The sequence below is a fragment of the Lepidochelys kempii genome, chromosome 6, assembly GCF_965140285.1.
Source record: "Lepidochelys kempii isolate rLepKem1 chromosome 6, rLepKem1.hap1, whole genome shotgun sequence".
NCBI classification, from domain to species: domain Eukaryota; kingdom Metazoa; phylum Chordata; order Testudines; family Cheloniidae; genus Lepidochelys; species Lepidochelys kempii.
Genome location: NC_136385.1, coordinates 113,241,992 through 113,269,047, shown reverse-complemented (window position 1 = coordinate 113,269,047; position 27,056 = coordinate 113,241,992). Strand labels below are relative to the sequence as shown.

At 42.1% G+C, this 27,056-nt stretch overlaps 1 long non-coding RNA gene and 1 other non-coding gene across 4 annotated transcripts in view; one reads left to right on the top strand and one right to left on the bottom strand.

Moving 5' to 3' along the window:
- Positions 1-4,595: 4,595 nt before the first annotated feature.
- LOC140913394 (uncharacterized) lies at positions 4,596-25,462 on the bottom strand. Its single transcript, XR_013635988.1, has 3 exons — positions 25,069-25,462; positions 9,895-9,993; positions 4,596-4,656 (listed from the first exon to the last, which is right to left on the bottom strand). It is a non-coding gene; the product is annotated as an uncharacterized LOC140913394 (transcript).
- Positions 24,996-27,056, top strand: part of LOC140913396 (uncharacterized) — a 50,323-nt gene continuing 48,262 nt past the window's right edge. For all 3 annotated transcript variants that reach the window (XR_013635989.1, XR_012159574.2, XR_012159575.1), the window contains exon 1: positions 24,996-25,602. This is a non-coding gene — a long non-coding RNA (uncharacterized LOC140913396). The remainder of the gene's footprint in view (positions 25,603-27,056) is intronic.

Sequence of the window (27,056 nt, the reverse complement as noted above, 5' to 3'; positions counted from 1 at the left end):
TAATAATGTGCAATAAGCTGGCTGTTAGCCAGCTGAATGACCAGTGGTAAACTTGAGTTTTAGGCATTTCAGATGCTCAGCAGCTAACCTTGATTGTTCATTCCTTAAACAGATCTATATTCACCTCAGGTATTTCGAAGGCACCTGTCCCTGTAGTATCTAACTACACATTTAGTGGCTTCTGTATATCAGCAATGAATTCCAACATATTACCCTGTCTGGAAATGTCATTTTTGTATAGTGGAGGGTGAAGATCATGAATTCATACTTTCCAGATCCATTTGCTGCTGTTGAACACAGACTCTTTGGTCAGCAAGGGGATTCTTGTCTTCCATGGATTTCAGGTCATCAGGTGGCCAGCGTAGCTCTCCACTTTCAACTTCCCCTGACTCAGTTGGCTCTACCACAATTGATGGCAACCTTTTTGACAGCTTGGGGTACTTCTCACATGAATCTGGAAAAGCCTAATAAAATACTGGGTTATATGTGAGTCAGAATAGCACACACTGATATTTTTTGTATTCGGGCTGTGATGGTGAGTACAACAGAAGGCCTTCATAGGGAAGAGGTCCTCCTCCTTCCTAACTAACTCCAGGGTATCCTCCCCATTTGCCACTCTACTTTAATATCCATCATACTGTAAAGAGTGTGTGTCCCATCCACCCTACCTCCAGTCAAGAGGTACTGGATAGCATGCCATTGACACAGCTCCTTAATTGACTGATGTAATCACTGTCGGGGATTCACAGAAGCATTCCCTCCGGTTAGTGCTATGTGCATTGTCCTATGCACTGACAATCCTTGATTGTCTGAAGAGTAAGAGATTGGGCCCAGGAATCCAACACTTCTCCAGCATGCTGTGCAAGCAATTAGTGATCACTAGGGTGACCCAACATATTTAATAAAAATATTAAAAGAGTTAAGCAAAAAATTCCATTTCAATATAGGTCGCCTACTAGTCTAACATTCATATGTAATCACTGGAGGAACTGTAAGACACAAGACCACATCTGTGTTACTAAATCACACATCTTCAATCCTTTGCCCTTCACTACTATTGCTCAGATGTGATTTATTCATGATTTCTTGCCATGAAAGTTTATTTAGAAGCCAACATTTCGATGAGCTATTTTGTAAAAGGTACAATTCAATATTTAATAGCACATTCATGCAAAACAGGCATCCATGGAGACCATCATAGCCCAAAGAACAGCTCAAGTTATTATTTTTAGTTGACCCATTAAATCTCCAGGTCACACACTATATAGAAATCAAAGATAGAAACAGAACTTTTTTTCTTTTTTTAAAGGTAAGAAGCTTCATATATTAAATTGAAAACTAGATATTCTTAGCAAAGGATATATTACAACTTGTCAACAATTGTCTTTTGCTTTTCAACATTTGTAGATCATATAGTATTTTTGAATCCTTTGTTTTCTTAGGAAAGTAAGAAAATTAAATACAAACGCTTCCAGCATGTTAATACAACGTTAATATTGTTGCCACTTTGCTGAAGCCTTACACTTGGATCTTCCCCAGCTTTTCTATGTTCAAGTCAGTACAGGTGTATTGTGTTATTTTCTTCTCAACATTTAAATTTCTCTTTATAACACTAGAGGAGAGTTGGAGACTAGTGGACGAAGCAAAGGACTGGGGGGCCAGGAACTCTCAAATTCAATTCCAGGCTCTGCCACTGATTCACTGTGTGATGCTGGGCAACTCACAAATTCCACTCCCACTCCCCCACCTCCATCTACACTAGAGTTATAACTAAATCAGGGAACCCAGTTACATCATGGTTGTTATCTGACCCAGCTATAACCCATTTCCAGTTAGAAGTAGAAACAGGACCTTTACCATGTTCCCCAACGAGGCTAAAACATTGAAAACGTGGTTCAGGTCCTGTCTACGTGACAAACTGGAAATGAATCACAAGACAACTGCATTTTACCAGGTGCCTTGACTCAGAAAGTGGGCATAACTAAGTAACCACATGACCTTATTTTTGTAACCCTCATCCACTCAGGCTCCTAGTTACCCCAAATGTTGCGGCAGCTGTCATGTGTCGTATCATGTCTTCTATTAGAATGTAAGCTCTTTGGGGAAGGCGATGTCTATTCCTGTATGTCAGGAAAGCACCATTTTTGGCACTGCTATGATAGATAAAATATGTAACTGTAACCTCTGTACAGGTCTCCCCATCTGTAAAATGGGAAGGATGATAATTCGCTACCTCACAGTGGTGTTGTGAGGATTAATTAGTGTTTTAAAGCTCCCTGAAGATGCAGTGTTACACAGCATGCTTAATGTGACAGACTGCTAAAGAAATTATTAAATAAAGGCCTTCAGTATACTAGAAAATTCCACTGTTTTAGCTCAACAGTTTAACAATTGTTCTAGTTAAACCTTTCCACCCCTAAAATAGATGCACTTTAAATGGCTGGACCCTTCCTTATTATAATCAGGGTTGGTAGCACACCTAGTACTAAGGTTGCCTGACACCTCCCATTATATGACCATATTTTCAGCTGCTTATAACTTTGCCAAACTTTAACCATTTGGTTTGAAATTCTCCATCTCAGATGTCTGCCTCACACTGAATTTTTCTGGAAAATTTTCAGCCAAAATTGTTCAGCTGTATATGGGAATAGGGCTAGGGAAAAATTATAAATGGGTTGGAGCAGGGACTTGAAATCTGTGTGAGGCATATGCCTTTTGCCTTCTATGGGAAAACCTGCCCAAATTTGCCCAAGTATTAAACCTTTGAAAAACTGCAGTTTGTACATGCTTAGTAGAGACTTAGGATTTTAGCTGCTAAATTCCATCTTCACTGAGCATGCTCCTGCCTGGGGCCGAGCAAAACTTTCCCTGCAATTGCAGTTCTGGGCTCCTGTGAGCAGTGCTGGCTCTGGGTCTGATCACCTGAACTGGGAGCAGGAAGAATGCGTCTCTCTCGTGTACTCTCAATGACCCCTTCTTGGGCCAGCCAGTGTGGAGAAGGAAGCTGCCGGATTTGCATGCAGAGCAGACAAGAGTCAGAGTGGCGGGGGTGGGGAAAGTAGATTGGGACAAAGGGTGGGGGGGACGGAGACTGGACTAAAGGCTGGCTGGAGGGAAAGAGTGGGAGTTGGGATGGGGGGATCTAGTCCTGGCTGGGCAAGGAGACTGGCAGCTGGGGAAAAAGTGATACCGGTTGGGGGAGGATACAGGAACTAAGAGCTGTTGGAGCGGGGAAAAGGTGGTGAGGAGAGACAGATGTGACTAAAAGCCAGCGTGCAGGAGGAGAACTGGGCCTGGCTGGGCAAAGAGATTGGGTCAAGGAATCCTGGAAGGCAGGAGGAAGGCTGAGATTGGACGAGGAGCTTGGTGAAAGAGATTGGGATTGGGAGCCAGTGGGGACAGGGAATGTGGGTGGGATGGTGGGGTAACTGGAGGCCAGGGTATGCGGGGAGAGAGGGAGATCAGATGAGGAACCAGGAGGGGATGAACTGGGACTGGCTGGGCAAGGAGACTAGGGACAAGAAAATGGGAATGACTGGGCAAGGAGAGTAGGAATGAGACAGGAGAGATCGGGACAGAGAGTCAGGTATGATGAGACTAGGACTTTAATCCTAATTTAATCCTGAAATAGATGATACGCATACTTGCAAAATCTACTTTTTTTAAAAAACAGTATGTTATGCCTTGTTGATAAACTTTACTCTTTGTCCGTACTGTAGCCCTGTCAGTGTCTGAACATTTATTATTGCATGAAACAAGGCTTCCTCCCATTCAAGTCAATAGCAATTTTGCAATTGGCTTCACTAGGAGAATGATCAGGATCACAGACTTTACATTTTTAAAATTAAAACTGAATAGGATTACAAGTATATTTTAGACATTGTTTTTCTGTGTCCCTTACTGTCAGTTGATCTAGGTTGCTGGTTAACGTATAAAAGCTACCAGTTGTATTACGTTGCATATGTTTTTTGTAAAGCAATACAAAATACTTTCTGATTCAGCTGAACTTACCTGGGTAGAAGGGCCGCCTTCTTCCATAACAGGTTCCCGTGTGTTCATCACCTCTGTCATGCTGCAAGTATTAAAATCAAATTGGATAAATTCAGCTTTGCACTTGTTAAAATAATTTTGTTACAGGCTGTCTTTTAACATAACCTCTTGAAATCTGTTTACTTATTAACAGTGTTTTTCCTCCTGTCAAGGTTCCTTCCCCACTCTGAACTCTAGGGTACAGATGTGGGGACCTGCACGAAAACCCCCCTAAGCTTATTTTTACCAGCTTAGGTTAAAACTTCCCCAAGGTACAAACTATTTTACCTTTTGCCCTTGGACTTTATTTGCTGCCACCACCAAGCGTCTAACAGATATATAACCGGGAAAGAGCCTGCTTGGAAACGTCTTTCCCCCCAAAATCCTCCCCAAACCCTACACCCCCTTTCCTGGGGAAGGCTTGATAAAAATCCTCACCAATTTCAATAGGTGAACACAGACCCAAACCCTTGAATCTTAAGAACAATGAAAAAAGCAATCAGGTTCTTAAAAGAAGAATTTTAATAGAAGAAGAAAAAGTAAAAGAATCACCTCTGTAAAATCAGGATGGTAAATACCTTACAGGGTAATCAGATTCAAAACATAGAGAATCCCTCTAGGCAAAACCTTAAGTGACAAAAGGACACAAAAACAGGAATATACATTCCATTCAGCACAGCTATTTTATCAGCCATTTAAACAAAACAGAATCTAACTCATATCTAGCTAGATTACTTACTAAATTCTAAGACTCCATTCCTTTTTTGTTCCCAGCAAAAGCATCACACAGACAGAGAGAACCCTTTGTTTCTTCCCCCCTCAGCTTTGAAAGTATCTTGTCTCCTCATTGGTCATTTTGGTCAGGTGCCAGCAAGGTCATCCTAGCTTCTTAACCCTTTACAGGTGAAAAGGTTTTTCCTCTGGCCAGGAGAGATTTAAAGGTGTTTACCCTTCCCTTTATATTTAAAACACCTCCTTTGTACACACAATTATTGCTCATAGTCACAGGACTACTAAGATTGGGCCACATGCTACACTCTGCTATATGGTGCAGGAAGTTGCTAAACTGCCAAATGAGGAGCCAAATCCATGGGGGGGGGGGGCGGGGGGCTGCAATATGCCCTCTTGTACGCCACAGACTCCCTGGAGGTCCGTCCATCTGGTTGGCACTTATGGCTCTTGGAGGTACAGTCAGAGGTGGGGAGAGGTATTGTATCAGATTCTAGATAGATAGGAAAGGAAAGAGCTGGCAGAACAGCTGCTAGACATGACATGGTCCTTTTCAGTGTGAGCAGAATTCCAAGCAGAAATCTACAAGCTGTTTATTACTGGTTAGTCCTGACATCTCTGGGTTTATGTGGTCAACCCTCTTCTGCCTCTGAATGGGAGATTAGAGAAGAAACTCCAAATTCCCACACTCCTTGATAGAAAAATTGGCACTAGGGCAGCATTTTGCAAAGCAGAAGTATCAAAGTATTTGTGTTGGGGGAAAACAGAGAAGGAGAAACATATAACAAGAAATCAAGGCTAGTTTGGGGCCTGCCAACCTTGACAGTGACCTGTTAATTATTAATATATGGTCATATAGATTGTATCTATAGGCAAATATGTACCCAAAGAAATACTAAACAAACTTGAACTAAACTAACTTGTGATATTTTATAATGACAGACGCTTACAATGACAAGATGTCTTTATTATTTATTTATTTATTAATGACACAATAATTCCTACTAAACCATTAACTGCATTCAACCAAATTGTTTTGATGTCTAGGGGCCAGACTTTCAAAGGTGTAGATAGGCACCTAGTGGATTTTCAAAAGCACCTAAGCTGATTAGGCCTGTAGGACCAGATTTTAAAGGTAGTATCTGGGCACCTAGCTCCTGTTGAAATCAATGGGAGTTAGCTACCTAAACACCTTGACAAATCGATCCCCCAAATCTTATTAAACCAATGGGTGTTAGGTGCTTAACCTGCTTAAGTGTGGCTATAAATCCCACTAGCACCTATCTGCATCTCTAGGCACCTAAATGCCTTTGCAAATCTGGCCCTAGCTTTCTTCTGATTCTGTCTAGCACACATAACTGAAAATAGAGGGATCTAAGAGGGACCAGACACTGGCAAGGAGATGGTCACACAATGATCTTCACTACAGTGAGTTACTTAGTCTACTGCATGTCTATTATTTATACTTACTTCCATACAATTAGGATTTTCCCCATACTTGAGCTTTATAAATAAAATATTTGTCCTTCTACTGAAAAAAAATATGGTAGTGACTGAAAATGACACAAATTATTAGGAAAACTGCAGCCATCAAAAGATAAATCAATCTCCCAATTAATTATCTAAATGTATGATCTACCGACAAAATGGGCTAAAATCATCTTGGGTGTAACTCCATTATTTTTAGTGGAGTTATGCCCTGGATGAATTGGGCCCAGTGTGTTTAGTTCTATCTACTAAGAGTTCAGCAAATGAAAAGCTACTCACTATGTGAGACTCCTTTAGAATATGTAATGCCGGCACTATCAGTTACACAGTTCTGCTATTTGCCACAGCAAAGACTGTTTGATGCATTCTGAAATGCCACTAGTCCTATTGGTCTCATCTCTCAAACTGAGGCCTACATTGTTAAGACTATTTCTACACAAAACAACAAACTAACACATCTTAAGGAGAACATTTTTCAGGCCCATGTGACCAACTGCCCCATGAATCTAAAACATACAATCTCTGGAGTTAATATAAAACTCTTCACAATTACTTTAATTAACAGCAGCACAGAACAGCATGGTATCATTGGGATTGTAAAATCCCACTGAATCATGTTTTTAAAACCAAACCAAACCAAACCACAGATCTGCTACAAACTTGAGATTAGACATGGGCCGGAACCAAAATCGCAGAAGCATTCTCTGGCTTCAAAAATTTCTTTGGCCAGATTAGATCTAATATATGCTATTAGCTCAGTTGAATTCAATGGTGTTTATTCTGATAGACAGCAGAGTAAATGAGAGCAGAATCAAGCCCATCATCTCTGCAGTGGGCAGAACCAAAAGCCTGAATCTGAGCATTCCTAAGCTTAGATGTTCTAAATCCACATCAAAATCTTCAAGTTTTTTCAAGAATCTCCAGATTCTGTCCATTATAGATAGAGGTTCAAGATGAGGGCTCTAATCTGGGACTTGGACCCATCCTAAGGAGATAGGAAGATTGACAGACATTTCACCTTGCTATTCACTCTGCTTCTGCTATCCAGTATTGAAAACACTTCCCTGCCCTTGTTCCATAGAGCAATAGCCTTATGCATATATTTAAACGAGTTGTCTAAGCAAAAAAATGTCACTGCGACATAATGAAATCTCATTATTGGTCAATAACTGACTTGGTACTTCCCTGAGACCATGGTAAGCCCTGCACATTGTTTCTCAATGACTAAGATAAATTATTCTGGCTGGGAAAGTGGAGACTGTCGTGCCAGCGTCACAAAAGATGCCTTAGTGAATCAGAACTCAAGCTGTTGAAGTCCAGTTCATTCCCTTCAAAAAAATCTATGGACCTTCAGCATTTGGTTCAATAGGATGGCAGAAGTAATTGTACTTCATGCATTTCAGAAAAGAATGTAGGGCCATAGAATTGGCAAGGAATTAGGTTTTAACTGAAATAGATTAATTGTTCACAAGCTCTGGTTATAAACACTGAAGGAGAGCAAGAGCTCTCTCTATAGTCTAGGGAATGCAGTGATGTTTGTAACACACTTAACTAAGTATTTAATATTAATAGCTAGCAATAAGAGAACTGAAAATGCAGCTGCACATCAATTCAGCTGAAAGATGGAAATCGCTTGCAGGACACTGGAGAATGATTTCTAGCACTGCTGAATCTGAAAGACCTTTTGTGGCTGTGACATGATATTAACAGAAAATAATTTTTTATTGTTGAGGTGATCTTGGTGGGTTTTATTGCTGCTTTTATATAAGTAGCTCTAAACCACAATGACAGGTAATTAACATAAAATTTATCATTTATCATAAGAACTGCATACTCTTTTACACGGGGTCTTGATTTCATTTTATGTACAGTACTCTATGTGCTGACATCACCAATGACATACAGTAGCCATAGCAATGCAAAGCAAGGTGATAAACAGCATTTTACAAACAAAGGGAATAAATTCTGTTCTAATGGATGAGTCACCTACTCTGAGCCTTAAAATTCTTTTAGCGATGAATTAAGAGATACATTTACATTCCCTTGGCTTTAATTGAGCTAGAATGTACTAATTAAAAAAGTAGCAAAATCTATTCTTGCTTTTCTGTGAAAAACCTAGATGCAGAGAACATTCTCTCAAATGCAATCAGTCAAATTTTAAACTAAATGTGATGAAGACACAGCAACAATTCCATGCTCTGTTGGTATAATCCCGTCCCAATTTCGTTTTGGAGGCACTAGCAAACAAACAAGCTTTGTCTTTCTGCTGGTGATGCTACTTAAAAAGGTCAGTGGGGTAAAGAGCACTAAACTGTTTGACAAATGATGAGCCTCTTATCACATGAGTGAATACATAGAGAGAATGTCATAACTATGTTTAAAAACAATATAAGAAATTGCTTTTTTACACAGGCGTTAACCTGTGGAATTCACTGTCAAAAGATAGCACTCAGGCCAAGAAGAGCTTCAGCTTCAAAAACATTAGACACTTATATGGCTAATAAGAACATCCACAGTCACATAAGACATGTTAATATTTCATAAACAGGGTAAACACACTTCAGGGCAAAAACCACCACAAATTAGGACTAAATCTCCCCATGAGCAGGTATTGTCCATTCCAGGATTTCTTGCACCTTCTTCTGAAACATCTGGTACCTGTCACTGCTGGATATATGATATCAGACTGGATGGGCCGCTGCTCTGATCTAAACAACTCTGAAATGGTTGTACACTTGGTTTAATGGAGGCTGCAGCTAGGGCAGGGATAGAAATAGCTCAGTATCACTGGCAACTTGCCAGGAACCTTGCTCTTAAATTGGATGTACGTATACTATACGTTTCTATTAAAGATGAATGAAAGCTAGATACTTGTACTTGCATGTACCTCGATAGAAGAACTGAAATGGCGGTTTTAGTTCCCCTCTATAAACCTGTCATCAATCAGCTTTGGCCTCCCCTTGCAATTCCCAGCTGCATTTCATGACTCTGTGAGTATCTGGCTCTCTGGTATCATGTAGGGTGTCACAGTCCAGTGAATCTTCAAATAACTGTAGAGTTCTCAGACTTCATGCTCCTCTCGCTGGCATCAACACTTCCTCCGTTGATTTCGAAGAAGTTAATCCAGATTTACACCAGAGTGCAAGAGCAGCATTAGACCCACTACGTGTTTGTATACCAGTGCCACTAGAATACGTTTCAAGAGAGGGACCATGATGCGGCACAGCCATTCCAGAAGATTACAGTACCGACACTGGAAGCATTTGTTTGCAGCACTCAGACAAACTCGAGGGTGAACAGTCATCTGTTTCAGATATTTCATTGTGCTTCAGGAAGAGACCCTGTATGATACTGCCAAATTTTTGCAGTTGACAGACAGAACCATATAGTTCACTCTCTGACTCAATGAGGTTTTTTTTCTTTTTTTTTTCTTCTTTTTTTTTTAACAAAAAGCTAAGACTGAAATTGAGAGCAAAGGCTTTCAGACTGTCAGGATAGGAGCAAATATGACCCTGAGATAAATGCCAGGAAGGTCTTTTGATTCTTAGGAAAAAACAGGAAAGGAAGGGAGAGCAAGATAACAGCAACAGCTTCTAAACTGGAGTGATAAATAATAAACACAGGACAATGAAATGAGTAGTATATTACCTTTAATCACATGAATGGATGTCGTTTCCAAAAACTGTCTCTGCTGCCAATGTTCACTTTGGTGATGAAGTGTCTCTCAGAGTCAAATCCTAAATGTATCTGAAAGAGACAACATTAGAGAAAATCAAAAAATGCAATGAAAATGACAAAGCTGGCAGAGCCCGGTATGAAAGATTACTACTATAAACTTCATGCTTCAGAGGGAGGAGGCAGAAACTCCTACTTTGGAGGCTTGTATAATTTTCAATGCCAAATGGAAATCAATCTTGATTAGGAAACAGCTATTAGCAAATCCTAGTGAATTACTGAGGCAGTTAATACTCTAGAGCCCCCCAAAGGCTGTTGGTTCAAATAGCTTTGCATTTGACTCTTCATGACTAGAGAACCTTAGTCCCTAATCAGAAGCAAAGCCACATGCTCGTTATTGAAACTGGGACACGCTTTGATTCTTACACATAGGAATTTTGGTTTTATGAGGGAAAACAGCTAGTAAGTAGTAACAATAGTGTAAGTCATTTAGTTTAGTATTGACAATGTGCTTGGTGCAGTACAAAACATAAAGTAAAGACATTCCCTGCCCAAAGAGCCATCAATCAAGAAACATAGAAGACACATACTGGGAAACCCAGAGAAGGCGATAATTTAGGGGTTGGGGGGCAGATCTATATTACTGTATTCTTATGGGCATCACAGAAGAAGTGATTTTTAGGAGGAATCTGAATGAGAAGAAGGTGATGCCCTGAACAATGACAGAGTGGCTGCTTGGTAAACTGAGATAGGGCTCCCATTATAGTAACATGCATCACCCATTTTTCTACTTAGTTTTGGGTGTAAAATATTAGCTAAATAGCTTGAAAAGTTACAGTGATGAAAAACAGTACATAGCTGAACTAAACAAACTTTGAGAAATACATTTAGCCCTATGATTTGCCAAAGCTACTTTTATGCCAGCCACAGCTACTTCTTTGGACGTGAAAAAGGCATTTTCCCTGACGTGAATGGCAGTAGTGTATACATTTTATACCCTCCAGTGGTTTGGATTCTGACCCAAGTGATTAAACAAACCTACCTGTTCTGGAGGCCTTTCTGCCAGAATTTATATTCCTGCATTAACTGCACACTGATTTTATTCAAAAAGAGTGGCTAGGCAAAATTGCCTCTTGTGTTCTAAAGTTTCTTCTCTTGCTAGAGCCCATGGCTATTGCCTTTAAAGAAGGAGACAGTCTCAGTGTGCTTCTGGTGCAAGCCACGTACCTTAGCATTTCTCTCCAAGTCAACACAGTCCTCTCATATCCCCAGAATTCAGTTCAAAACTGTTTAATTCTTGTCAGGTGATTTTTCACTCCTCTCCAATTATCAGATCAACTTGAGAGAATCGGTTACTCTGTCCCTTAAGAAATTCATGACTGTACTCAATATTTTACTCTTATTTGGAAACTGGACAGCATTCAAAACCTAGTGATCCAATACACCGGTAGGAAGATTTTAATCCCACTGACCACTATAATACTGCTATTAGTAAAACCCATGAAAATGCAGCAAGAACTGACCTATGTTAAATCTCTCCTTTAGAAAAGATTAGATGTTGTAAGGACAGTTATTATACACTGAGTCAGCTATCAGTGACAGAGTAAATGATGTACGCGATTATTAAATGGTTATAGAATTGCTTTCCTCTTGGTCACTGCTATGAATCCAGCACAGGACAGCAGCTCCCTGAAATTATCACATCTGATAGCTGTTCAGTGGCTTATAAGAATCCAGTAGCTTCAGTCCACTCCCTGCAGAACAATTCACCAAAAACACCATCATTACTACCACTTGTCCAGTCTCAGCAGAGAAGCCAGTGATTGAACTGACTGGGACACTGAACTTCTGCCCAGAACAAGGTTGAGCCCCCTTGGCTATGTAACACCTGCCCATGCAGCACCTGCTCTCTGAGGGAGATGTTAAGTCACACCTCTGATGTTAAGTCACATGAAAATTATAATGAGAAAGAATCAACCTAAAAAATGTCCAGTGGAAAGAGACCCAAACCCTCCAGCAAAGCCATATTTAAAACAAACAAACAAAAAAACTCTCTCAGTCTAGAAGTCTTAGAGGGAAATTCTTCCAAAGTACAAAGCAATCAGAATGCCGTTATTCTCTGCGTGGAGATATACTCACTTCATCCAGCAAATAGACATGATTATCTTCTTTGGTTTACATTAAAGGAAACATTAACAAATACCCTTCCTTCAGCAATATTGCTTAATCTTTTAAAACAAGGCACAGCTATTGAGGCCACATGGTGAGCTTTAATGATGTGGAAGCACTGCCTGAAAATGACTCCAATAAAACCCCTCCCTGTTGATCTGCTCTTGTCTCTTATTACACTACCGCACCTCCTTTGCTGTGCCACTGATGCCAGCCTTGAGTGCCAATTTGTCTATATTTGTCACAAATAAGTGTGCACTTTCTTCCACGCTACCCCTTGCACATGGAATGCCCTCCCTGCATTAATCTGCAGACCCATTTCCCGTCCCCTTCTGATGCCCCTCCTCAAGACAACTTCTGCTGTGATGCCTGTAAGGGATCAGCCAAAGGATGATGACTTAGCTAGGCAGCTGTCTGGGATAGCTCCTATTTTATTTTATTTATGTCACAAGAAACCAAAAAATTCAGTTGATCTGAAAACACCAAGTTGTGCAGCAACTGAGCTATGTCACTGGGTGAGCCTGTAATCCTTACCGCCAACCTCCCTTTCTCATCAGCGGTTTGTCATACTCATGTGCCGGGTCTTAGATGCGATTGTAAGATTTCTGGAGCAGGGATTGTGTGTTGTATTGTGCCTAGCACAATGGAGCCTGAATTCTGATTGGAGCCTTTAGGGCACTACTGCAAGAAACATAATAAATATATGAATGATGCCTACAGCATTGCCAAGCGGGACGATTTAATCAGCTCTTCTCTGAAAGGTAGGTTACTCCAAACTCCCCTTGCCTGCAGGCGGATATCCCTCGTACAACTTTTGGGGAGGCAGGAATTCACTCAGGAACCACTCCAATGCACAGATCTATTCACACACCCTTCTCAGCATGGCGAGCTGAACCACAGTGTCCCCGATGGGCACTGTGACTGAGAGTGCAATGACATCAATCCAGGATGCTTAACAAAAGAGCCCTGATTCCCTCAGTAACAAACAGCCCAAACAGCTCCTTCAGCAGAGGTGACGTGTGGGGGAGTATTTGGGGGTCACATGTCCCCCCACCAGATTTGCTGCTTGGCTTGAACTGCGCATGCTCAGTAACATCTCCTGAAGCCACTGCCCTCACTCTTCCTCCCCCCCTTTCCCCTCCCCCCAATCAGCAGGTATGGGTCATCTCTGCCCTTCAGCCTTGGTTCATTAGCCCAGATTAGGTCACCACCTTCCCTTTGGGCCATGACTGATTTGTACGTCCAATGCCCAGCAAGCATCTCTGGCCACAAAGCAAGGCAGCTGGCTGGGCCTGTCTCCTGGTCCAAAGCTCAGCCTCTGGGCCTGCTGTCCCAAATGGTGATTTCTAGAGTGGCATTTCCATCCTCCAGAAGGAAAAGAGCTGGCAGCAGGAAGCAGGGGTGGGATTTGCAACCAGCTCTCTAGCCTCCGCAGGTGGATTGAAGCCAGTTGCTCCTTTGGGCTCCGCCCCTAACCAGTCAGAGCTGTGGGGGCAGGGCTGGCCTTCCCATGTGGGGGAGCGGGCGGCTCCGTGATGGTCTGTGGCAGATTAACTACAGTATTGGCAACCCCGAAGGTTCAAAAAGTCATGAGCCAGACACCAAAATGCCATGAGATTGGCCAAAAATCATTCAATCTTTACAACAGATTATACTGTGCTTTTGGGGCCGTCTTTTGATTCTTGAACTCCCCCTGCCCATCCCCAGGGCGTGGGTAACTTAGTGTTGCCAACTCTCCCAGGTTTATTAAGGTGATTTTGGCCCCCCCAAGGGCGATCATCCATCCATCCCTTATTTCAAGAGATTGTTCCTTATTTCATTGATTTTCCCCCGAGGGTGACCACCCATCCCTTATTTAAGATGTATTGAAATGTATTAAACCTGGTAAGTACCATTTCAAACAGTAAATTGAAGCTTATGATAATTGCATTGTATACTTGAGGGCAGTAGAAATTTACACTTGAGAGAAAAATACATGCTATGCTAAAGGAAATGGTGTAAAATAAAAGCATTCTCCCTTATTTTTCATGTGGTTTTCCCTTATTTCCATTCAGCAAAGTGGTTCACCCTATCTCACCCCCACATCTGCTCATCCCCCTACCCAGCAACTAATTCTGCCCCAATCCCTAAATCAATCCTGCTCCCCCTAATCCCCCCACATCTGTCTGTCCACTAGCTCCTGATCATTTCTGCCCCCACATCTTCCCCCGCAACTCCTCCAATCAGTTCTGACACCCCTGTTGCCTCACATCTGCTTATCCTGCAGTTTCACAGGTTTTTCACTCCACTCTCCTGGGCCCATGGATGGGGGAGCTGCAGAGGGTCCCGTCCCCCTTCTCAGGCCAGGCATTGCAGGGAAGCAGGAGCAAAGGAGCCGCCCTGTTGCACACAGAAGATGAGGAGAGTGTGGAGATGCTGGGCTCTTTCTGTTCACTCTCCCCCCTTCTGGGAGAATAGCATCAGCTCCTGAGGAGAGGAAGAGACCACAGCCTGCAACCTGCAGCAGCTCTGATTGGCTGCTCTTCCCCAGGAGGCAGGCAAGTGGAGACGGCCAGGCTGAAATTCACAAGGGGGCAGGAGCCTCTCATGTCATCATGAGACTGCCGGCTGAGAGTCCATGACTCATGAAAAAATCGTGAGAGTTGGCAACACTCACAGACTCATAAACTTTAAGGCCAGAAGGGACCATCATGATCATCTAGTCTGACCTGCAGATTGCAGGCCACAAATCCTCACCCATCCTCTGCTGCAGAAGGCCTATAACCTCTGGCTGAGTTACTGAAATCCTAAAATCCTGATTTAGGACTTGAAGTTACAGAATCCACCATTTACACTAGTTCAAACCAGCAAGTGATTCATGCCCCATGCTGCAGAAGAAGGCGAAAAAACCCCCCAGGGTCCCACCAATCTGACCAGGGGGAAATTCCTTCCTGACCCCAAATATGGTGATTAGTTAGACCCTGAGCATGTGGGCAAGACCCATCAGCCAGATACCTGGGAAAGAATTCACTGTAGCAACTCAGAGCCCTCCCCATCTAGTGTCTCGTCTTTGGCCACTGGAGATACTTGCTAACAGCAGTCATGGATGGCCCATATGCCATAATGCCACCCCCTCCATAAATTTATCAAGCTCAGTCATAAAATAAGCTAGGTTTTTTTGCCCCCACTACTCCCCTTGGAAGGCTGTTCCAGAACTTCACTCCTTTGATTATTATAAACCTTTGTCTAATTTCAAGCCTAAACTTATTGATGGCCAATTTATATCCATTTGTTCTTGATCCAGCACTGGCCCTTAACTGAAATAACTCCTCTCTCTCACTGGTGTTGATCCCTCAGATGTATTTATAGTGAGCGATCATAGCTCCCCTCATCCTTCCCTTTGTTAAGCTAAACAAGCCAAGCCCCTTAAGTTTCCTCCCGTAATGTAAGTTCTCCATTACTCAGACCATCCTAGCAGACCCTCTCTGTACCTGTTCCAGTTTGAATTAATCTTTTTAAACATAGGAGACCAGAACTGCACACAGTATTCCAGGTGAAGTCTCACCAGTGCCTTGTACAGTACTTCCCTATCTCTACAGATGCATCTTAGGATTGCATGAACCTTTTTCACAGTCGCATCACATTGGCAGCTCATAGTCATCCTGTGACTGACCCATTCCTCCAGGTCTTTCTCCTCCTCTGTCATTTCCGACTGATACATCCATAGTTTATAGCAAAAGTTCTTGTTGTTTGTCTGCAAATGCATGACCCTTCACTTCGCACTATTAAATTTCATCCAATTTCTATTACTCCAGTTGTCAAGGTCCTTCAGATCTTCTTGTGTCCTCCTCCATATTGGCAATACCTCCCAATTTTGTGTCATCTGCAAATTTTATTAGCACACTCCCACTTTTTGTGCCAAGATCATGAATGAAAAGATTAAATAGGATGAGTTCCAAGAACAATCCCTGAGGAAGTCCACTAGTAACCTGCCTCAAGCCTGAGAGTTCACCTTTCTGTATGATCCGTTATAGTCTCCCCTTTAACCAGTACCTTATCCACCTTTCAATTCTTGTATTAATCCCCATAATCTCCCATTTAACTAATAATTTCCCATGTGGAGCTGTATCAAATGCTTTACTAAAATCCAGGTAGATTACATCTACTGCATTTCCTTTGTCTCGAAAATCAGTTAACTTCTCAAAGAAAGAGATCAGGTTTGTCTGACATGATTTACCTTTCATAAAACCATTCTGTATTTTATCCCAATTATCATTTACCTCTGTGCTTTACTCTGTCTTTCAAAATTTGTTCTAAGACCCTGAATACAATTAATGCCAAAGTAATCGGCCTGTAGTTTCTCAGGTCACTTTCCTCCCCGCCCCCTTTCTTAAATATTGGTACTATATTTACAATTCTCCAGTCACAGTGTGTGACCCCAAAGTTTATGGATTCATTAAAAATCTGTGCTATTGGGCTTGAAATTTCATGTGTAAATTAACTTAAAATTGCAAAACTGAAATTCCCAATACTCATGTTCTATCAATGCAATTGAAATAAAAGGTGGTGAACTTTTTTAAGCTTAGGTGCCTAAAGTTGGAATCCTAAGTAAAAGTGCCCCTGTTTGCCAGGTGCTAAGCACCTGCAACTCCTACTAATTTCAATGAGAGCTGTGGATTCTTGACATGTCTAAAAGTCAGTCCACCTTTATTTAGGCACCTAGATATGCACGTAACAGCCACACCTCAGCCAACTCAGTACAAAACTGTTAGCCTGCTCACCAAAAGCTTTCCAGGTATCCTAGACAATAGAAAAATGATTATTACAGAAGTGACCTGTAAGAATATTAGCAAGACTGATCATCCAACACATTTAATAATAATAAATAAAAGTTTAACATCAGATTAACAGCTCTTTTACAGGACAGGTATTTCCCTTCCATATTCTCCATCCTCTTTATGATTCTCAAGTAAATAAATCTTCCATATAACAGTAATGGAAATATTAACAGCCTAACAATATTGCATTGAAGTTTCACCTTGTTATAAATAGCTGTAAATTGGCCGTATAGAGTTATTTGACATGCAAATTTATTTAAAAAGTCACTGCAGGAACTGTGCTGCCATACGATGAGCTTTACTGACTATTTAAATAGTACTCAGGGGTTCCACACCCTCTCCCCTCTGTAAAGGTGCACAGTAGCTCCATATATGGTTTAACTGTAAACAATGTAATCTTGGAGCTCAATCCTGCTATCTTGTACACAAAGCTACCACTGACTTTCAATGGAGTTTTGAGTGCACAATGATTTCAAGACTAGGCCCTTTGCCTCCCACTTCCTTACCCCACTTAACAGCTCTGTAGAATGGCAAGCATTTCTCTGGCCAACAGGGTGTTCTCTTCATTTTCATTACAAAAAGCTACTGACTGAGAAGAAAACTGAAATAAAGCTGATGTGGAAATATAACGTTAAAGCGGAGAAGCCATGATTTGCTGCTAAGTGTGTCCAAACTGGAGAGCCTCAGTAAACAACAGGGAATTTTGGACAGTGACTGAAAATGAGTATTTGGGTATCAACCAATTTACTCAATAAAAGAAGGAAGGAGATGCATTATTTTTGGCAGATTTCTCTGCAGAAGGTAAAGTCTGTCAATTTTGCAAAGCCTGGGAGTGATCGCTGGCTGAGTTGCAATTGTTGTGGCAAATGAAGAACAAAAAAAACCATGAGATGCTCATCCAGGAGAAGGAGGGTACATTCAGTTTTCTAGTGCCAGGTGTTTCTGCATAGCCAGTTCTTTTGTGCCTTGTTTAAGACTGATTCATCCTACGCTATTATCCTAGATAGCTTCTGGGTTTACTGATCTTTTCCCATTAGCATTGTTTCCATTATCAGCTATACAAGCTTTTTTTCCCCAGTTCATCTTTCTTAATGTATTCATTATAAAATCTCAATACCGACCAGGAAACAAAAAGTGGTTGTTGTCAGACCACCTCTAAGGTCTAAAAACTTCAGTTGACACGTGTTATCGACAGCTGAATGTGAATGTAAGATTAATATTATTAACAGTATTTTAACTTCCATTCACTCTTGTCTTCCCATCCATCACTTAACTGATGATCTTTAAATATTCAAATTCTCTCTTAAGTCTCATCAAACAAGAAGATTATGTTAAATCATGGCTTTGAAAGGAAGAAGAAATGCAGACAGTGTACTACCGATGTCAAGAAAGAAACCAGTAGATAATTCCCCCTCTGGTGAACTCTGGAAAAAGTTAACTATTTCTTCTTTGGGCTAGTTTCTGATCTCCACCCCTCTCAGCACTAAATGCAGTTTTATACTTTCAAATTATGCTCTTTGTATTTCCAGGTGTTTGTACTCTCTTCCCGCACACCTTGCCACTGTTTAAAATCTTGAACAATGCTCCCCTTTTCCTTAGTATTCATTGTAAGTAAGTACTGTAAGCACTAAACAGATTATTAATTCAGCCTACTCAATGGTTTGGTTCTTGCAGATGGAGAAATTCTGCATTTGCAACTTGTTTACTTATTTTAATTTAACATCTTTTGAGCTGTGCAAGCAGGGCACTTCCCACCACTATCACGTGTCCCTTCTGGGATCAATGGTTTCTACCCCAAGCTCAGGACACCATTCCACCACTTCTGTTCAAGTATTGCTTGTAGATAGATACAGTATTTGATTGGAAGGTCTTTTAGAATCCTCACAATGAGGTTGTTCAGGAGATGTGCTACAAGTGCAAAGAAAGCTATTTGCAGTTGCAACCATGCTGCTTTGGGCAGGGAGTTTGTCTGATCTCATAAAGTTGACTGGGATGGGCTAGGCAGTAGTATTTGGATGGAAGATCGCCAAGGTATTCTGCAGGAAGTGGTACTGTGTGTTTAGTGTGGGTATACGTTTTTTCCCCCCCATATCAACGCTGATTATATATTTGTACTGAACTGTATCTTAGGCACTTGGATGCCTAAGATATCACCTTGTGGATGAGATGTAAAAACTCCTGACCACTTGTGGTTATTAGAAACTCATGGCACTTCTGCAGGAGCTGGAGGACTAGCTTCAGTGTCCTGGAAAACTTCCAAGTTGAATCAGTACCTACCTTTGATCCTGCACCCTACAGTTTTGATGGAGACCACTTCCTTCTTCTCCACCTATCCTAAGCTGTTAAACAGTGGGAAACATTAGACAGTTTTCTTGTTTCCTCTGGCTGTACTTCTGTGATAGATGGATGTGCATTTTATAAAGTTCTTTGGGATCCAAGGAGCTATGTAAATGTAAATTAGTCTTATAACATGGACCACTGAATTGAGATTTACACATGTGTGAGAGATCTTGCTTAAACCTCCCACTTCTGTTTGGATGCAAATATTTTTCCTAAGCAACCGAGACAAGTGAAATGTGTGTCAGAGTCTGGAGGTTAGATATCTGTTCTATTCTTTCATTTCAGAAGGTGCTCTGGTCTCTTCCCTCCCACACTGTACTTGAGTTCTCCTCTCCACAAGTCCAGAGCTGCCTTCCTCTTCACAGCTTCCTGTGTTAGGTATAAGATGTTGATTTCTCTGAAAAAGCAGCAGCAAGCTAAAATGACTCGATGTGGAGGAGCAGCATTTCGGAATGAGACATAGCATGGAGTTCTAGAAAGTGAAAGGGGGTAGGAGGCTTCTATTTCTGGAGTGTGCTGCTCTCTCTTTGCTAACTTCATGAAGAGCTAGTTTTTACTTTTTTCTGTACCAGTCTCCAGATCAGCTAGCAGTGTAAGATCAACTCGGTCAGAGTTTTGCCACTGTTGATCTACAAAGTATTGGTTTGGGGCCTCCAAAGAGCTGGCAAGTCACTCTACTCAGTCTCACTAGTTTTTGTGGTTGTATTGTGAGTCTAATGATATTTAGTGTTTTTCTTAAAGCCTCAGCTCCTGGAGTCCTGTGATTACATGAGAATCTGAACTTTCTTTTCTTTTTTTTTAGTAAGTGTCTAGCCCTCCCGCTTGCAGAGTAAAGCTGGAAAAGTGAATCCTAACCACTCAAAAATAATAATAAATAAAACAGAAGGAAAATTCAAAATGTATTTTAAAAAACCTCATGGCCTCTGGGGGTGGCCTGACTCATGGTTTTTGAACACATAGGATTGGCAATACCGCTTGATACTCCTCTTTTCCAGATGTTTTACAGGCACTTAAGTTTGTGAACCCTTGATCTCAACACTTAATTACAGGAGCTTTCTGAAGAAGGTACTCCACAGGGGCAGGGGACAGGAAGAGAGGAAGCAAGGGCAGCAAGCCAGCATGAGCAGAGGCAGGAGGAGGGCCAGGCAGCAGGGAAGCAATATGCAGAGGAGCAGAGGGAGAGAGAAATGGAGCAGATGGGAAGAGTGACTAAATGAATTTCTCTGAATGCTAGTAGGCCTCAGTATCATGGAAATCTCCACAGACTCCACATAGAACTGTGGATCTGTGCCAAGGGAAGGATTTTTGCCATTCAATACAGGAACTGGTTGACGCGAGAGGACCTCATTAAAAATCAACCCCATAGATACTAAAGATAAGCCTCAACAAGCTGTTGATACATTTTTACAGATATGTGTTCTGTTACTTGCTGTACAAATAACATCTCTGTTGAGAACTTACTTTTGGAATCTGAAAATGCCCTTAATGAGCAGCATGTTCCTACACTTCACTTGTCACTGCAGAGAACGCTGTGGGCTTCCTGGTTTGTTCAAGAAGTATCACACACCAAACAGTTTACAAATGAGCATATAAACCCTCCTAATTCAAAGCACAAGCCAACTGGTCATTAAATGGGGTTAGGGAGAAACTTCCAATAATTCCATAATTATCCACGATGGGGTTTCTTGCACCTTCCTTGAATGAAGCTGGTACTTCTTTTTTTTTTGACACTGTTTGAGGCAGGACACTGGACACGCATTAGGGCGGTCCCACACCTTGTAGTTGCTTTGGGAGTTGACAGCAGACAAGATTCTGTTCCGCCTCCTCTACTTAACAGGGTCCTAATTTTAGTGCTTCTGATCAACAGAACAGGTGGTTGTCCTGGCTGACTCTTCTGTTCTTTAGAGCATGGAAACTGGATTCCCATACTTCACTACTTGTCAATTCTTCTGGATTGTCCCAGTATTAGATAGCATTTCCACTAGCAGAAGAATGTATGCATGTCAGAGCATCAGCACAGACTAGGCAATTAGTAGAAGGAAAAGTAGTCTGAGATGGATTCCAAATTGTCTGTTCTCTTTTTGGAAGGCATCATGAAAGAATGTTCCAGTTTGTCCATCACACAAAGTGCAGATTTATAGGTAACAGAATTAGGACAAGAGCAGGTTAGACATATGGAATTGCAGTTACCTCAAAGATGAAAACTAGGTATTTCCGTATAATTCCCTATATGATCTCTGATATATGCAATGAGGTACGATAGACACTACACTACGATCTTGTAACCAGGAGCCTTTTAGTTCAGAGTTTAATATAGCCAAAGTATTTGAACAGAAATGTAAAAGATTGGCCTTAAAAAGGAGACTATGCAATGCAAGTCTATGCAAGAACAAAGATACAGACTCGGCTCTTAATGTAATTAACAGAAGAATGGAAAGTGTCACGATACCATCTCTCAGCACTAGGGATAGAGGAGTTTTTTCTTTCTGATTTAAAAATCGAAAGCTCAGCAACAAGAATTAAATTGAATTTCCAAAGTACTAAACATTGCCACATTCTGAGTCGGCTAACATGGGAATGCAATGTGCTGTCCCAGAAGGGGTAGTCCAGTTGCATATAGCAGGCAACACATGGAAAAAATAAAGAAGGGAAACTATTTTTTTTAAAAAAAACAACAACACTGCCTGAGTCTTGAAATAAGCCATGAAATCTAAAAGCACACATGCTTAAACACTGCAAAGGGCCACCCTTCCAACCAGTTTCCAAACATGCACCTGAAAGATCTGCAGGTCTGTTTGACGTACATTAGTCACTCAGTCAGCATGGGCAAATGCACATGCCCACTCAAGACTGTGGGCACACTGACAGACATTAATTGGAAATTCATGCAATTTGTTACAAATATTACAGAGGTTTGAACAGATGTGCTGTACTTTCAAAACTTTACTGACTTCTAACATAATGTGACTGCAGATTCTTTGTCAGTACACCCATACAACCCCATTGACAGCAACAGGCTTGCAAAGTTGTAGCACAGCAAAATTTGGCCCACACTGCTGACAAGAGATCTCCTGTTGTTGTTATTTGGATTATGGTGGCACACACAATATGCTAGGTGCTTTCCAAACATATAATAAGATGCAATCCCTTCCCCAAAGTGTTCACAATCAAAGAAAGAACAAAGGATGAGGGAGAGGGAGAAGACATACTTCTGTTCAAATTAAAAAATGGTTGTGGCAATTACCCCACTTTCCTTGTATTTAGTCATTATTAGTTGCCAGTTTCTATAGGCCTCCTAGTAGAAGGGAGTCTTGGGGAGGGATTTGAAAAAGGAAAGGGTGGTGGATTTATTCACACATATGTGCATGCACATACTTTTAGAAAGGACAAGGAAGTCATTTCACTGTGTATGATACTCTGCAGATCTGATAGCTGATCTATGCAAAAACATGTTGCTCAATACAAAGAGATCATTGTGAGGAAGAGAGAAGATAGTGACTGTATTTGCACATTCATTATTCTACTAAAGTAATGTACCAGAGAAGTTGGAGAAAATACCACATGATTGACATATTGTCAAGCCACATCAGGAAAGCAAGGAAACCATGTCAAATAGTTCCTTGTTTTTCTTCTTTGTAATCATAAGATTGACTCTTGCATTTAAAATGGAATAATAATTATTAGAATATTGAGCTACGTGCTGCATTCTTTTCTGGGGACCAAATGTATTGCTCATAAAGCTAAGGGACATAAAACACAGGCTTTGGAAGGGGTTTTGTGCAGGCATGCAGCGTGCAAGCTTCCCCGTGTCCAGCTCTGCCAAGTACGCTTCAGTCCAGAAAACGGCTATTTTGTTCTTGGGCTTCTTTCAAGATTGCTTATAGTGCCAAACTATAGGGCGGATTTGTAATGCAGACAAATTAGGGCTATGATGTGAGTACACTCTGCTGTGTCCCAATCCACTACATCAACTAGTTCATAGTATTTTAGTAAAGATGTCAGCCAACAAAACCTACTAAAAAGAGAAAGCTGCCCTGAAGGCGTATGTCCAGTACAACTTGCTTTTTTTAGCTAGAAGGTTTATTCTATCACACTTTTAGCCTAACTCTCCCCCAGTGACTGAGGCCATACTCAGAAAAATACAAACAGATCTCTGTACCAAATAAATGAAAACTTTTGTGGTATTTTTCATTTGGCAATCTCTGGGATCATATGAAAACATTCACACTTCATGCTCAGAGTAATCATTATCCCTGCTTACATGGAATAGTAGACTCATTATTTCTATAAATGAAATTATAATTGTGATATTTGCTAATTTAATGGAAAGCACCAGAACTCAGGATACTTTTAATCAGAGTATCCAAACTACAAGTAAAAGCCTAGTCTTTTAAAAGTTACATTTTGTTACCTTTCAAAATTCATCTTGCAAATGGTGAAATAAATGAGTAGCTAAGATAATCACCAACCAAAGTCTCTTGATGCTATTAGAAAAAGAGTATCTGTGGCACCTTAGAGACTAACGAATTTATTTGAGCATAAGCTTTCGTGAGCTATAGCTCACTTCATCGGATGTATCAGATGAAGTGAGCTGTAGCTCACGAAAGCTTATGCTCAAATAAATTTGTTATTCTCTAAGGTGCCACAGATACTCCTTTTCTTTTTGCGGATACAGACTAACACGGCTGCTACTCTGAAACCTGTCTTGATGCTATTGTTATTCATCATGGTTCCTTCAAACCTAGGCCATCCAGCTACCAAATGGGATTTTTTTAAAAGTATGCACTGACAATAACCATTCTTTAGTTAATCCTGCTTAACCTCCTTTGCTGGGTAAAAGAACTATATTTAAAAGGGGGGAAAGCAATGCACATGCAATTGTTATTCCTTCCTTCACACACAACTTACGATGCACGTAACTATTTACAAGCAGTAAAAGACAATTTCTAAGATGTTCCAGTATATTATATGCACTCATCTATATACACACTTCCTAAATTTCACTGCATAACTCCTAAGTAGTTGGAGCTAAAGAAGACCACATATGGTTGCGAATAGCGATAGGTTACAATTATTCCTTAAGTGGTTTATGCCCAGAAATTGTAGGTATAAACTTTTGACTGTTGTTGATGCCATTATCAGTGTTGTCAGATTCTATGATTTCTAGGGGGGGTTCTATTTCCAGGTGGTGCAGAATATCCTCTGCAGAGAGCTGTTAGAAGTGTAATCTCCTTCCTTTGAAGTATTTGGGACCTATGACTACAACTCCCATTAATGGGAGTTTGAGATATAAATCTACCATACACCGAGGGGAAGCGTGGCCGATGTATTTAATTATAGGTCCGTGTGAACTGATGGGTAGCAGACCGCAGCCACAAGTGTCTTGTGCGTGATCATTCCTACACAGAATGAAAATAAAGAGAGCTGCCTGCCCCTTTCTGTTTATACCATACCACATTGTGCCCTTATCTTGAATAAAAATAGCCTTTTGGGTTGCCAAGAAATCGAATCGAATTCTCCCTCCAGTGAGGTTGCTCTGGGCTGCCTCCACGCCACGGCTGCGTCCTGTCCTTGCTTCGGCCCCCTTGCCCTGCCTTGGCTTCCTGCCCCAAGCGCCTTCCCTGCCTGCGCCTCCTACTCCAGTTCCTGCCCCAGCCCTAGTCGGGGTTCCCCGGCGCGCGAGAAGCTCCGGAGTCCGGCTCCTTGCCCGGGCAGAGCGGCCCCAGCCCTCCCGCCGCCACCCGTCCTCCAGCGCTGCCCGGGACCGCGCCACTGCGCTGCCCCAGCGAGCCCCGAAAGCGCAGCGGCTCCCGCGGCTCACCTGCTGCTGCGGTGCGAGGCGCCCAGTCGCCTCCGCGCGTCCCAGCCCGGGCTGCCCGGTGCAGCAGGGAAGCTGCGAGGAAATGGCCAGCAGCTGCCGCTTTGTGCCGCTAGGAGAGAGGCACAGCTCCAGGCAGGCAGGCAGCCCTCTACCTCCCATGCACAGGAACAGAGGGAGCCTCCGCTCCTCAGCGCATCCACATCATCAGTGACCAGCGGCTGGCACCGCGCTGCTGCGGCCGCTGCACCTCCTCGCATGCAAACGAGCTCCGCCGCTCCCGGGGCCAGGAAACCCCTCCCCTAGGCTGAGTGCGGGCAGAGTTCGTGACTCGGCGGCGCGGGAGCCACGGGCCCCGGCAACAGTGGGGCTGAGCCGCCCCAGCTCCCCACGTCCTCCCCCGCCCAGGCTTCGTGTGGAAGCTCCTGAGTTTGGAAGGCAGGCAGGAGGAGACTGAGCGACGTGATTTTCAAACTGCAGGCCCCACGGAAAAGTCCTACATAGCACACTGAGCAGCGCGTGGTTGCTTTGCTACAGGTTTGTGTTAAACCGTCCTGTCGACTTTAACAGGGAAAATATATATATTTTTGCTATAGAAATTTGTGGGATGGTTTTTGAAAATGCCTACAGGCAGACATTGTTGTAGCCTGTTGGTGCCAGGGTTTTAGAGAGACATAAGCGGAAGATCATGCTCTGTGAAATTCTAGAGGATATTTAATGTAACTTTAATAAAATCCGCTGTTTGTACCGAACCCTCTCGATTTAAACATCTTTTACATTTTACAGGACTTTTCCATAAAGGAAGCAGCAAAGCTATTTCTACCCACCTCTGTGCGGAGGAGAAATTATATTACTCATATATTAGAGATGACACTGACCAAACACCTCCAGATTTGGGGCTGGAGGGAGTTTTGTCATCTTACCCTGCAAACGACCTTTATCATAAACAGGATGAAAAACCATAGTACAAACACCCATAAACTTTGAGATGTTCACATTAAACTTTCAGATCTGAATTTCATGGCTTGAACTCATCTGCCCAGGGCTAAAACATGACAGTATGCAAACAGATACAGTGCAAAATTCTATACATCATAGAATCATAGAATATCAGGGTTCGAAGGGACCTCAGAAGGTCATCTAGTCCAACCCCCTGCTCAAAGCAGGACCAATCCACAACTAAATCATCCCAGCCAGGGCTTTGTCAAGCCTGACCTTAAAAATATCTAAGGAAGGAGATTCCACCACCTCCCTAGGTGACCCATTCCAGTGCTTCACCATCCTCCTAGTGAAAAAGCTTTTTCCTAATATCCAACCTAAACCTCCCCCACGGCAACTTGAGACCATTACTCCTCGCTCTGTCATCTGCTACCACTGAGAACAGTCTAGATTCATCCTCTTTGGAACCCCCTTTCAGGTAGTTGAAAGCAGCTATCAAATCCCCCCTCATTCTTCTCTTCAACAGACTAAACAATCCCAGTTCCCTCAGCCTCTCCTCATACGTCATGTGTTCCAGTCCCCTAATCATTTTTGTTGCCCTCCACTGGACGCTTTCCAATTTTTCCACATCCTTCTTGTAGTGTGGGGCCCAAAAGGGGACACAGTACTCCAGATGAGGTCTCACGAATGCTGAATAGAGGGGAATGATCACGTCCCTCTATCTGCTGGTAATGCTCCTACTTATACAGCCCAAAATGCCGTTAGCCTTCCTGGCAACAAGGGCACACTGTTGACTCATATCCAGCTTCTCATCCACCGTAATCCCTAGGTCCTTTTCTGCAGAACTGCTGCCGAGCCATTCGGTCCCTAGTCTGTAGCGGTGCATGGGATTCTTCCATCCTAAGTGCAGGACTCTGCACTTGTGCTTGTTGAACCTCATCAGATTTCTTTTGGCCCAATCCTCTAATTTGTCTAGGTCCCTCTATCCTATTCCTACCCTCCAGCGTATCTACCACTCCTCCCAGTTTAGTGTCATCTGCAAACTTGCTGAG